This window comes from Arvicanthis niloticus, chromosome 17 (assembly GCF_011762505.2).
Source record: "Arvicanthis niloticus isolate mArvNil1 chromosome 17, mArvNil1.pat.X, whole genome shotgun sequence".
In the NCBI taxonomy this organism is placed as follows: Eukaryota; Metazoa; Chordata; class Mammalia; order Rodentia; family Muridae; genus Arvicanthis; species Arvicanthis niloticus.
In genome coordinates this window covers 24,077,664-24,090,341 of record NC_047674.1, presented here as the reverse complement: position 1 = coordinate 24,090,341, position 12,678 = coordinate 24,077,664, and the positions used below count along the sequence as shown (strand labels likewise).

General features: G+C 47.2%; 1 protein-coding gene and 1 long non-coding RNA gene across 3 annotated transcripts in view; one reads left to right on the top strand and one right to left on the bottom strand.

Moving 5' to 3' along the window:
• The window catches only part of Serpine2 (serpin family E member 2), a 62,562-nt gene extending 53,963 nt beyond the window's left edge, over positions 1 to 8,599 (bottom strand). Inside the window, exon 1 of the mRNA XM_034521758.2 lies at positions 8,438 to 8,599. The gene's annotated coding sequence lies outside the window, so the exon portion shown is untranslated. The remainder of the gene's footprint in view (positions 1 to 8,437) is intronic.
• Positions 4,469 to 8,257, top strand: LOC143434829 (uncharacterized). 2 transcript variants are annotated; one of them, XR_013104628.1, is made up of 3 exons: positions 4,469 to 4,587; positions 6,321 to 6,425; positions 6,842 to 8,257. It is a non-coding gene; the product is annotated as an uncharacterized LOC143434829 (long non-coding RNA). The 2 variants fall into 2 exon arrangements; XR_013104627.1 differs by having other exon boundaries at positions 6,845 to 8,256.
• Positions 8,600 to 12,678: the final 4,079 nt, after the last annotated feature.

Genomic DNA, 12,678 nt, shown 5'->3' with positions numbered 1-12,678 from the left:
ACAAGTTGTGACTAAAGTATAAAGTTACCCCAATCAATTGAATTAAAAAAAAAATGATGTTACACTCATTCTTTGGTCCTGCAGCATTTTCATCCAGCCCAGGCTAAATTGGCCCTTACGACTGTGTGTAAATACATTCTAGATTCTCTACCCAAAGGTCAGCACTAATTTTAGACTCCAGTCTCGGAGGGGGATGGGGTTGGGGCACATGCCTAAGGAAGAATCTGGGAGGCCAAATGACACCGACACACCACTTCAAACAACATAAAAGTGTTGGCCTCTTCCTCCCTCATGGGCCTGGGAGATCATGCCCTGTGGAAAAGGCAGGAGCTTGAAAGGAAGGGTGCAATTTGGAAGGTTTTCTTTTCAAGAGGACATAAACACTGCCGAGAAGCGGTGTAAGTCTTTGTGATCCATGCTACGAGTTCACGTTCACAGACTTACAGACCTCCCTCTGTCATGGACAGACACAAGTTCTATGACCACGGACACACATGAGCTTTTCCATTCTTCCCTCATAACCGTGTAAGTGGAAGACATATTAGCATCTATCCCAGAGGTAGGCAGCATAGTCCAGGAGTGCACAGAGGCTCGGCCAACTGAAGACAACTTACCTGCATAGCACACCTTACCCCAGCCTGATCCCATAGCACTGAACGCCTGACAGAACTGAGCCAATCAGATTTCCTCCCAGCATCCCCCACCCTGCCCCACCCCGCCCCTCAACTAGAACTGCAGGAAAGCTCCTTTCCTCTTCATGATGGGATTCTGAGGAGATAAACCTGGGGCTAGTTGTAGTCATATGAGGAAGAGGGAAAAAAGCAGAGACAAAGGGTGAACCTCTAGGCCCTGAGTCTCTTGTTTCAATTCCAGAGTCAGATCTGAGGGTTAGGATAGGCAGAGCCCCTACGGAACATCTTTCTGCTGGAGTTGTTTTGATTAGGGTTTTGCACTGTAAGAGAAAGGTAATGTGGGTGTTAACAGCTATTGGTATGATCTGAACAGAGATCAAAACCTCAACTGAAAGAACTTCTCAGGTAGATCCATATTCGGAATATAAAGAAAAAAAACAAACAAACAAACAAAGAACACCTTTTACCAGGAAACATCTCCATTATCCCTACAGGGTCTCCCTGGAAGGAAGATGTAACAACTCCCCTTTGTAGTCACCTTATAGGCGGTTAACTCTGTTGTTCCATGTTTACTAGGGCTCCAGAGGCTGGACAGACATTTGACCTTAGAGCCACATTCCCAGCTGCACCTTACTCAATGCAAGTGTATGTTGTGTTTGATATAAACTCTCTTGCTAGCCATACCCATTTCCAGGACTTTTTCTATAGCTATGTTTGTTGGAATTTTAGAGGGGGATGGGCAGAAGGGTGGCAGGGTCCTGATGCTACTTTTGGTATGCTCTCAAGAGAAATCCCTTAACCCAAATCCTCATTCGGTGCTGTCAGTGAGCAGAGAGGCAAAGGTATAAAGACCAAGTGATTCTACCAAGCTTTACAGCCATAGCAAGATATGCCTGCAGCTTTCGCATTGTGTGTGTGTATGAGTGTGTGTATGTGTGTGTGTGTGTTTTAATGTTACAACTTTGTCCACATTTTCTTCCTTCTCAGAATCTGCTGATAAGAACAGAATAGCACAGTGGATTCCCATTCTCCATCATTTATCTTCTGAAGTAAAGATAAAGTCTAAGGTCAAACAGTAAGAGAGGTCTGGGTGTTCCTCTTCCAGTCATGAACTAGGGTGCCCACCCAACCTTGAGAGAGAGAGAGAGAGATTCAAAGATGAAATGGAGGACATGTTTGTCAAAGTACATCAACAAGATTACAAAAGAGGAAGTTGCTCAGTCTTGCTGGTGCCCGATCCTGGCAAATAGGTATTGACTCCTCCAGCCTGGGTTTAAATCCTGATCTAGAAATCAAACAGTAAAATAAAGCAGAGATTTGTGGGCTACATAAAAGACCCACCCTATTCGGTAGAAGATGGCGCTTCTCTAAAGAATAATAAAATAGTCCTGAGCTTCGGCGTCCTTAAGACAAATTGGGAACTTACAGATAAGAAATAACCTTAAGATGCATTTACTGTGCTTGACTCCCTTTAGTACCCAAGGGTATTTTTTTTTTAACCAACATTGATTTCCACCCCAGGCATGCAATCTATTCCTGAAGAAAGATGGTTTGGAGGAGAGGACTGGGAACATTTATATATGGGGAACTGGCTCACAAAAAAGATCCAAGCACAGCGGCCCTAATTCATTTAACAATTTCATAACTGCCTCCAAGTAGAAACATCAACTAAATCTTCCCCTTGGCCCACAGTGCTATTTCTAAGTTCTAATGCTCAACGACCTCAAAGGATTAGAAAAGAAAGAGATGGACAGGAACCCTGTGCTCTGTAAGCACAGAGTAACGCATGCAGGATCAAAAAGTCACTTGATAGTTATGAGAAAGCTAGACTCGAAAGGAAAGCCAAGAAGTTATAGATTTTAAAAAATCTATAAGACACTTAATAAGACACCGTGAATGTCATTTATTTCAGTGAAGAGCCACTGTATACAGAAGGAAACTGAGTTCTACATGGCTAGACTGTCAGCAGCACAACGCAGCCCCTTTGCAGCCCAGGGTCCTTTTCACCAAATTTGGCTGAAGAGAGCCAGCACCATGATGAAATAAGCAGAAATACAAAAGAAGAAAAGAAAAATAATGTCACCAAGAAGGTGTACACCATCATCAGCAAGGCTAGGGGTTAGTAAACCAGGATGCATCCTCCTTCCTTAGACAAACCATGGAAGGCAGCGTGTAGCCCGGCCAGTGGATCTCAAGGAAGACAGTAGTGAGCCGAGAAGGGTCTGGAGGGTAATCCAAGTGGACACAGGCAGAGCAGGACTTCTGTACTGCCCGTGTTCCCTAATGCTCTCCCTCAAAACACATGGTTGCTCAGGACACTTTAAAACATGAAGACAGAAAGGCTTGATCAGCAAGTTCAAGGACCCAAGTTCAATCCACCAGAGAACATTTTTGTTGTTGTTGTTTTGTTTTAAAATAATAAAAACTGTCAGGCATGGTGGAATACACCTGTAGTCTCAGTTAGGGAGGTGGAGACAACAGGATCCCTAGGGCTCTCTGGCCAGGCAGCCTTTGCCTGATTGATGAACTTCAGGTCAATGAGAGACTCTCAAAAGAATAAGGGGGCTACCACCAAACAAACATCTGAGGTTGTCCTCTGTCCATCGCACACACAAGCACGTGTCCACACATATCCACACAGGAAAGCATAAAAATGTATGTTGAAAGGAGAAGGATCACAGCCAGAAGTTGAGGTCCCATAAAGCTTTCCCCTTTCAGCCTGGAATACAGCCACTGTATTCAGTGGATAGCATACGGTGTATACAGGATAGGAAGCCGACTTCTTAAAACATGATGATGGTTTCATTCACACATCTATTGAATGCCATTAGGTTGCACACTTACTGATGCAAATACAATTAAAAATGGGAGTAGGTAAAGCGTTGGCCTGCAAGGCAACAGCTGGCACCATGGAGCTGTGTATGCACTCTGTGTGTGTGTGTGTGTGTGTGTGTGTGTGTGTGTGTGTCACCAAGGGCTAGAAACAGTGATTACCAGGAATGGCTTTTGGAACAGGAGGTAACTAGAAAAGGTGAAATTAGCCAGACAGTGAGAAGGGAAGAAGGGAATAAAAGGCAAAGGTACAGCAGAGCAGGGCAGGAAGACACAGTGCAGTGCCCTGGTCTGTGGACACCATGAAAGCCAGTGTAGAAGAAACAAAATTCTAGACGAGGACATGGAGGCAGGAAGGGTAAGACATGATCAAGTAACCAGATGACCACCAGCCTAGTGAGCTCCCGGAATATTCTGGAAAGTTCCCTGAACACCATGGACACAGGCTCTGGCTTGGAGAGTGAAAGACCTGTGTGACCTTGGGAACTGCGTATCTCTGGGATGGTGCCTCCATATTCACAGTCTCCTCAGTCCTGCCTGAGGCGTGAGTTAACCAAACCCAAAGGAGTGACATATGTGGAAACAGCAGAGGCTGCAGTGTGGACACAGAGAAGGTGACACCAGAATTCTGTATGAGCCACAGTGAGAGCATTCTAAGACGCTCTGGGACAACCCTGTATGAAGACCACTAAGCACTCATGTTCCAACCTCTGGGATCTCCTGACACAACAATGCTATTCAAGAGTGGCGTCCAGCTCTGAATCTAGAGGGAGATACTGGATTGTGTCAAGAGGAATGCAGGGTGACAGACAGAGGATATAAGTGATCCGAGCCGGTAACAACATGGAAGACAGACAGGATGCAAAACTTGATGCAGGAAACTTATAGTAAGCCTCTGAGACTCCCAGATTGCCAATAGCTGTCCCAGCCTCATTACTAACTCCAAAGCCACAGAGCTGATGTAAGTGTGGAGGCCACAGGTCTACAGGGACCAGAATTCTATCACGACACGTGCTAGAAGCTCAGTATCTGCAGAGGGGTTCCATATTGAATGTAAGCCTCGTGATGTTCCACATCTTCTGCCTTTTATGAGAAGCAACATATTCAAGGTACCTCTAGATCTGTAAGTATCAGTTCATTTTCTGCTCATTTCACTTACTCAGGCTAATACGGGTCTGCTGGCTGAAAGTGATGCATTGCCCACCATTTTGTCATTTCTACACACTAAAACAAAACAGAGGCAAGCAAATAGATTTGGAAGATTATGGGATCTCACAGCACAGAGAAGCAAGCGGACCGTGACTTCCTGGAGCAGGAACTGCAGAAATTAGGCATTTCTGGAGGCTTCTACCTACATGCCTTGAGGAACTAACTACATAGCCATTTAAAAAAAAAAAAAAAGGATAAATTTTGGCTAATGAGGTACATATGGAGTGGACATAAAAAGTCGGGGGCTGATGAGATAGTTTAGATCGGAGGCTCTGAACTTCTCAAGGGTGGGGTGTGGTCAAACAGCCCACACATGGGGTCACCTATCAGATATCCTGCATATCAGATATCTTCATTGTGATTCATAGCGGTAGCAAAATTGCAGTTATGAAGTAGCAACACAAATAATTTTAGGTTGGGGGTCACCACAACATGAAGAACTGTATTAAAGGGTCACAGCATTAGGAAGGCTGAAAACCAGTGGCTTAGATGATAAAGTGCTTGCCACCTAGGTATAGGTATGAGTATGTGAGTTCAATCTCCAGACCAACATTAAAAAAAACAACAACACAAGAGCATGATGGTGTGTGCTTGTAATTGCAGGGCTGAAGGTGGGGGGCAGGGATGAGAGGGTCCCTCAGGCTCACTGAGCGGTCTACTCTGCTTGTGGAGCTCCAAGCTAGTGAGAAACCTTATCTCAACAAACAAAACAAAACAAACCAGAAGGACAGTGTCTGAGGACTGACACTTGAGGTTGTTCTCTGGCCTCCACATGCATGCAAACACATACATGTACACCTGCATAGAACAAGCAAACACAGAAAGTCAGTCTCAGACCTCCAGGCTGGTAACCAGTTGAAATATAGAAGAATGCTCCTGGCTCAGATGGCAACCTGGGACTCATTTCATACTGGTGATAAATGAAATCTGGGAAAGACTCTACAGATAGCCTAGCTAGGGAGATGCAGAGCATTGGGAAGGAAAGCCAGAAGCGAAGAGAGATATATAGGCATGGGAAAGAACGCCTGGAGTCAAATGGAACAGGCCAGCTGGGCACCCAGGAGATGGCAGAGGCCAGCTCAGCACACCTAGGAGATGGCAGAGGCCAGCTGAGCACCTAGGAGATGGCAGAGGCCAGCTGAGCACCTAGGAGATGGCAGAGGCCAGCTGAGCACCTAGGAGATGACAGAGGCCAACTTAGCACCCAGGAGATGGCAGAGGCCAGCTCAGCACCCAGAAGACGGATCATGCAGGAGACTGTAGGTTTTTCTGTTCTGGAGAGACTGGCAGGGGCTGAGGGGGAAAGAAACTGGGGAAGTGGGAACTAATTTAAGAAGCATGGAGCGGTCTGACGATCACCAGGGATAAGGTAAAAATGCCAGGTTAAAGGATGTTAGAGCAATGCAGAATTACAGCTGAAACAGACGGGGTTCCAGCTGAGAGAATGCACAGAACGTAAGAGAGGGGTAAGATTCCTGAGCAGAGGGAGGGCTGGGATTCAAGATACAGCTGGGGACATTAGTCACTGACACCAGGAGCCTCCTCTTTTATCTACAAATTCCCAGTTCAGTTTGATTACTTTCCTGGCTTTTTTACACCACAGTATTTACCATAGATGTGGTTTTTTGTCTGTTTTCCCCCCATAAGAATGATAATCCCAGGAAGACTGAAGTTGCTATATTTAGTAATGGTGAAAAGTGTCCCCCCACCCACCAAATTGAAGGCACATACAGGTCTGGGGAGACAGAGCAGGTGAGTAGGTAAATATGGAAATGCTTACAGGGTGGCCCAGAGGTGACACATGGAATAAGTCTGGTGGCCTTTATTTTCTCAGGAGCATGAGTCATTAGGTCACCTGTAGAACCTGAAGCAATGGAAGGCACAAGAAAAACCCTTTGTGTTGAAGACAACAATGGGAGAGCCAGTTTGCAGCCTGGGGGAGGGGGAGGAGCCTAGAGTTTAAAGATAATGGTGTGTGTGTGTGTGTGTGTGTGTGTGTGTGTGTGTGTGTGCGCGTGTGTGTGTGTGTGTGTGTGTGTGTGTGTGTGCGCGCGTGCGTGCGCGCATGAGTGCCTATGTAGTCCTGGATGTAGATCAGGATCACAGCAATCCTCCTGCTCCAGCCTTCCATGTGCTGGGATTTTGAGCATATATATCATTACATCCAGCAGATGCCAGAGTTTCTGACATCAGAAGCGTGGCACCCCCAGGTGAGGGCGAGTCTTGAACATGTTGAGAGGACTGAGTATGTGTACGTGTAACCACTGCACCTGACGTGGCCACGGAATTGAAAGTCTGCAGCATCACAACCACAAGAGGGGAAAGAAGGCCAAAGTTCTTAACCATGTCGGAGAAGAACTGGCTAGAGGAAGGCAGCAACATGGAGGGGACCAGGAGCTTTCTAACTCTTCCATCTGAATCCATCTCTAACCACTGTCAATTCACCTATGTGTGTGGCTGAAAATTAGCATCCTTTGGAGATTCAGCAATTTCTGTCTTACTGTGCTAATTTGTCAAGTTCATGGGAGAAGATTTCTGCATAGATTCTTTCAAAGAAGAAAAAAGAGGGACGATGACATCGTCTCATGACCTTCAGGAGTCACTTTTAGCTGAACAAAATTTGCAAACACTACTCTGAAAAACAGCTAAAACTGTAGTTGATGAGCCATTATCGGTGGCAGTAGCTCTTGAGATCTCTCTTTCTTTCTTTTTCTTCTTCTTCTTCTTCTTCTTTTTTTTTTTTTTGCTTAAATGTTGCCAACAGGGTATAATTATTGTTTTAGAGCCACAGAAAGTGTTGAAAGCACCTTCAGTTCTTTAAGTGTGCTTCAGATACACAAATCAGTAGCGCTGACATCTCTCCCATTATCTGTATTCCCCTTCTGATACAAAAATCTCCAAAGTACAAAATGATCAAATCAATTGCTCTGGAACAGTTCAGAAAAGTAAACTGCCTCCTGGCTTGAAAGAGAAAAGTTAAACCTTCCAACACCTTTTTATGTTCATGCTAAATATAAGAACGTTCTCAGCAAAGTAGTCAAAGCAAGATCCAGCCGCGTTTGGAGATTTCTCCAGAGAGACACGCGGAGATTCTGTTTTGTTCATTAAAACACTAAAAATCCTCAACAGCACCTTCCCTAATACCTGAAGGTGGAGTGCTGCCTTACGTAAGAGCAGCTTTCTCTCTCTGCTCATCATGGGGGCAAATTAAATACCTAATTCCGCCTAGGGTTTCTGAGTACTTTCACCTTACCTGGAGTCACTCAGCGGCCTCACAATTCCCTGGTCTACAGATGATGAAAATAAATAGAAAATAGCACCGAGCTGCTACTGCATCCCAGGGATAAGCCTGTTGCAAAGGCCAGTGTGAACTGAAGCCCTTCCCCAAACCGCTGCCCAACTCGGCACTGGCTCAGGCAAAGGTTACAAGTGAGAGCCGGTCGCCCGGGACAGGGACTCGCGCACAAGCAAAGTATGGGGTCGGTGCTACCCGTGAGTGCCCAGACGCCTCGGGTTCAGGGTCACGGTTTGCAGCCCTGGTGGACCCACCATAGCCACGCCGAGTTGGGCGAGCGTTCCGCCAGCCTCGGGCACACCTGGACTCCGGAGCCCTCGGGGACAGGGACGCGGGAGCCAGGCGCGCTCGCAGCGGGGGCCGGGGCGGCTCGAGAAAGTTCCCGCCCCAGCACCCGATCGCGGTGCTGCCCCGGGGACAGTCCCCGGCTCCCACTCCGAGCGGCGAGGACCCCGCCGCTGGTACTCACCCGTCCTAGCTTGGATCCCCAGGTGGCGGCCGGGGCCGGGAGGGAGGTCGGCGCGACGCGGCGGTGGGGGGGACAGGCGGCGGTGACGCGTGCAGCCCGCGCTCCCGTGCAACCACTGCACTAGCTGGCCGGGCGGCGCGGGGGCTTTATCGCCGCCGCCGCCGCCGCCGCCCCCGCCCCTTCCTGCCTCCCCCGCCCCCCGGCCCGCCCCGCCCCGCCTTCCCGCCGCCGCCTTTGTGTGGCAGCGGGCCGCAGCGTCTCTGCACCGCGGGGGACTTCAGGACGCCCCCCTGCCCGACCCGCGGTCGCCGGATGCCGCCCTCTCGCCGGGAGAAGGGGGGTTTGGGACCCCAGAAAGCGCCGGCCAGACGCGCCGGGCTCGAGGTGCGGCGCCAACCCGGGGTCGAGCTGCACGTGGGTCGTCCGGATGAGCCCGTGGGGAGTGGAGAGGAGTGGGCGACGCAGAATCCAGCGGTGTGTCCCTGAGACACAGGACGCGTCGTCTGGGGCGTGGGGAGGGGGAACGACAGTGTGCAAATCTGCAGGTGATGGGGATAACGGAGCCAGGACGTGGAGGTCTAGAACAGGTCCTCCCTTCCAGGTGCCCCAGAGCCAACTTATCCCTGCTTAGTGGATGAGCCGGCTGTGGGATTCCTAGGCATATGACAAGCAAGGACATGCAGAAAACTGACCCCTTGCTTGTGGTGACTGCATGAGGTACTCTCAGAGAGCCAGGTGTTTTGAACCTATATCTTCAGCCCATGAGACCTTATCAGTGGGAAACTGCGGCAGACCCGAGGCCAGCAACAGATGGCTGTTCTGTCCCATGGTCTGTCACCTGGGTGTCCCTTTCTAGATTCTTCTGCTCAGGTTAGGTTTGTAGAGACTTTTTCGTGGTAGTTTCTGTTGCCTTTGATGCAACGCCCTCCCCCTCAGGCTCCATGTTTGGCCCCAGTGAAGAAAAAAAACCAACCAAACAAACAAAAAACAGGTAATTCTCCCTAGGGCTGTGAAATAAACTGCACCCAGTGCTAGAGCAACTCAGAACACTGTGCAGCTACACTGACACAGCTGTATCCATGCTAGACACTCCCCCTGCGTGTGTGTGTGTGTGTGTGTGTGTGTGTGTCCGTGTGTGTCCATGTATCCCAAATACGGAAATGCAATCTACAAAACATCATCAACAGCACCCCCTTAGCCCTATGACAGTTTACAAATCATTCATATATATATATATATATATATATATATATATATATATATATATATATATATAGTTCCCTTTGTCCCAAATGCTCCTGAGAGACTGCCCTCTGATTCTTCAGGTCACAGTCAAACCTTACTTCCTCTGGGACAACTTCTTTGAGTTCAAGTCACTTCCTTCCCCATCATTGTTTTCATAAACTTCACTATGATTGGATTTTTTTTCTCCCCTGTTTTTCTTCTTGATGTTTTTCTTCTCTCCCTCTTCACAATATGTCACCAGAGAGCAGCAGCAGCAGCAGTGAGACACACAGAGAGAAAGACAGAGACACAGAGACTGGTTTAATATGGTTCCCAGCTCAGGGCATCCTCTGTGCCCAGAGGGTTGTTCAACACTCAGCAATTGCTCAGAACATGTGTAGATAGAACAAACAGATCAAGGAGACTCTCGAATGTGGTAATGACAGGATTGTAGCGGGTGTTTGCCTGGGAGGGTGGGCTGTGGATATGAAAAATTCAGATGAGGTCTGGTGGGGAGAAGAAAGCCCAGAAATGAGAATAGGTCTCTCTCTCTCTCTCTCTCTCTCTCTCTCTCTCTCTCTCTCTCTCTCTCTGACTTGAAAATCTGAAAGCTGCTTTCCAGATGAAGGCATTAGGAGCTGAGGGTGTAGCTAGGTAGTAGGGTGTGTGTCTCACATACAGAAGCCTCTGGATTAGGGCCCAAGTGCTGTGGCTAGGAGGGGGAGCAGATGAGAAACTACTAGAGCAATGGCTTTCAGTCTTCCTCATGCTGCAACCCTTTAATACATACGGTCCCTCATGTTGTGGTGACCCCCCAACCATAACACGGTTTTCCTTGCTACTTCATAATTGCAATTTTGCTCCTTAATGGGTTGTAATGTAAATATCAGTGTTTCCTGATGATCTTACCTGATCCCCTCAAAAAGGTCATTTGACCCCTAAAGGGGGTCACGACTCACAGGTTGAGAGCCAAGATGGAAGTGTGAGTGAAGGCAGATAAACAGAGCTTGCATCAGCTTCTATCTCACGGTCTTCCCCCAACACTGCTAATTGAGATACTTGTAGGTGTCCGGTTGATATCCCCATACACTTGGTCCAGTTTTTTTTTTCCCTCAGGGCTGACATTTTGTAAAGTGATTTCATAATATCATGTGGATACAGTGGTTTGTATCTCAAACATTATGTGCCATTCTAAATTTTCAGGAAAGCTATCTAAAGTTAACTGTTTTGGGGAGAAATGTACGACCATTGAAGGATTTGAGTGTCTTGTAGCGCAGCTCGTGTTTCTGAAGGAGAAACCCTCCTATTTTCCCAGTTAGAGCATAAACAGGATTCAGTCCAGCCATTCCAGCCTGTGGGTCACTACCCCTTTGGAAGACAATGACTCTTTCATAGGGGTCACAAGTCAGATATCTTTCATATCAGATATTTACATTTTGATTCATAACAGTTGCAAAGTTACAGTTATGGAGAATAAGGGAAATAATTGTATGGTCACCATAACATGAGGAGCTGTATTAAAAGGGTTGTAACATTAGGGAGGTTGAGAGCCACTGGTCTGGACTCTATCAAATACACTATTTGGGAGTCTGTAGGATTTGCTGCTTTTGTTAGAATCACACAACTGACATGCACTTCCCTCCTCTCCCCAGCGGTGCAGAAGGAACATTCTGAGTGATGCTGTACTTGACTTGTCAGTTCTGAAATCAGGCAGGATACAGTGTTAACTAATAGACTAAAATAAGCCCAGCCAGGAATGTTCTTTCTCTCTCTTTGGCCACTGGATGGGACGGATTGTGAACTTCCCCCAGAGGAAAGGATTCTAAACAAAGCCTCATTCTGCCAGTGGGATCTGCTAGGAATACCAACAACACTTGTTACTGAGTCTGCGTGGCTGCCATTGGCCCACCTTCCTTGTGCCCACAAGGCAGGGCAGCAGCAGAAATCCAGGGTACATTCGACTCACCATTCACACCACCAGGCACTTGGCTACCCATTGCTGGTGCACAGGTCCAGAGAAGGTGTGTGCCTACCTCTGCTGGAAGGCTCAGGCTGCAGGGTCTCCACTCCATATCCATCTCTTCTTGCAAGGATATTTCTCAAAGACCTGTGCTTCCATGGGCTACGTCCTTCCCGTCTCTGTCTCCTCTTTGTTTGAGCAATACAAATCACTTAACTCCTACCTGGCTCTTTCTTCCCCAACTTCACATTCACAGTAGAATTTCATTTCATCCTTCAATTGTGTGGCTTGCCTTAATCTTTAGCTACAGCTTCAAGCTGTTTAGTCCTACCAAAAAAAAAAAAAAAAAAAAAAAAAAAAGTGACCTGGCATTTAGCCAGTTCTGGCCAGGCTTCTGAGTTTGGCTTTGTGTCCATAAGCTGCAGTTGGGAGAGACACAAGAAATTCCCAAACAGAATAAAACAAATGATCTATTTAGTCTCGTTTCCTCTCTTGGATGGGGTCCAGTGCCGAGTGCCGTGGAATAAATGTGAATCCCCCACCCCACCTCCACTGCTCCCCGGCAGACCCACATAAAGTGACCTTGTATTTGAGTAAAAGCTGTCCTGAGCTCCCAACTGGGTGATGGTGTTCTGTCTGGGAGACTGAGGGAGATTATGATACCAAGATAGTGACAGTTACCTCTCTCCTATCTACCCTCTATTTAAAAAGATACTATACCGCAAAGCTGCTTGTTACACAACATTACAGATGCAAATCCTGTTTTGTAAGACTGTTCCAGCCTAGAGAAAGGAGACTGATTATAACAGTCCACTTATACAATTACCTTCTGAGGCTCTTGCCTCTGTTTTGTCCCTGTTGAGCTTATAAAAGACATTTGTCTTTTTATTTCCCTTTAAAGTTGGCTTTCAAGTAAATCCAATTTCCTCTTTCTGTAACTTCTGAAACTGATTAAGGCAGAGGGTCGGTTTGCTCTTTCTTATTGTCTACTTTTCAGCAATGGCTTCAGAGCACGGGCATTACGGAGTGCTAGGCTGGGTATTGCTTTCTGCTTATA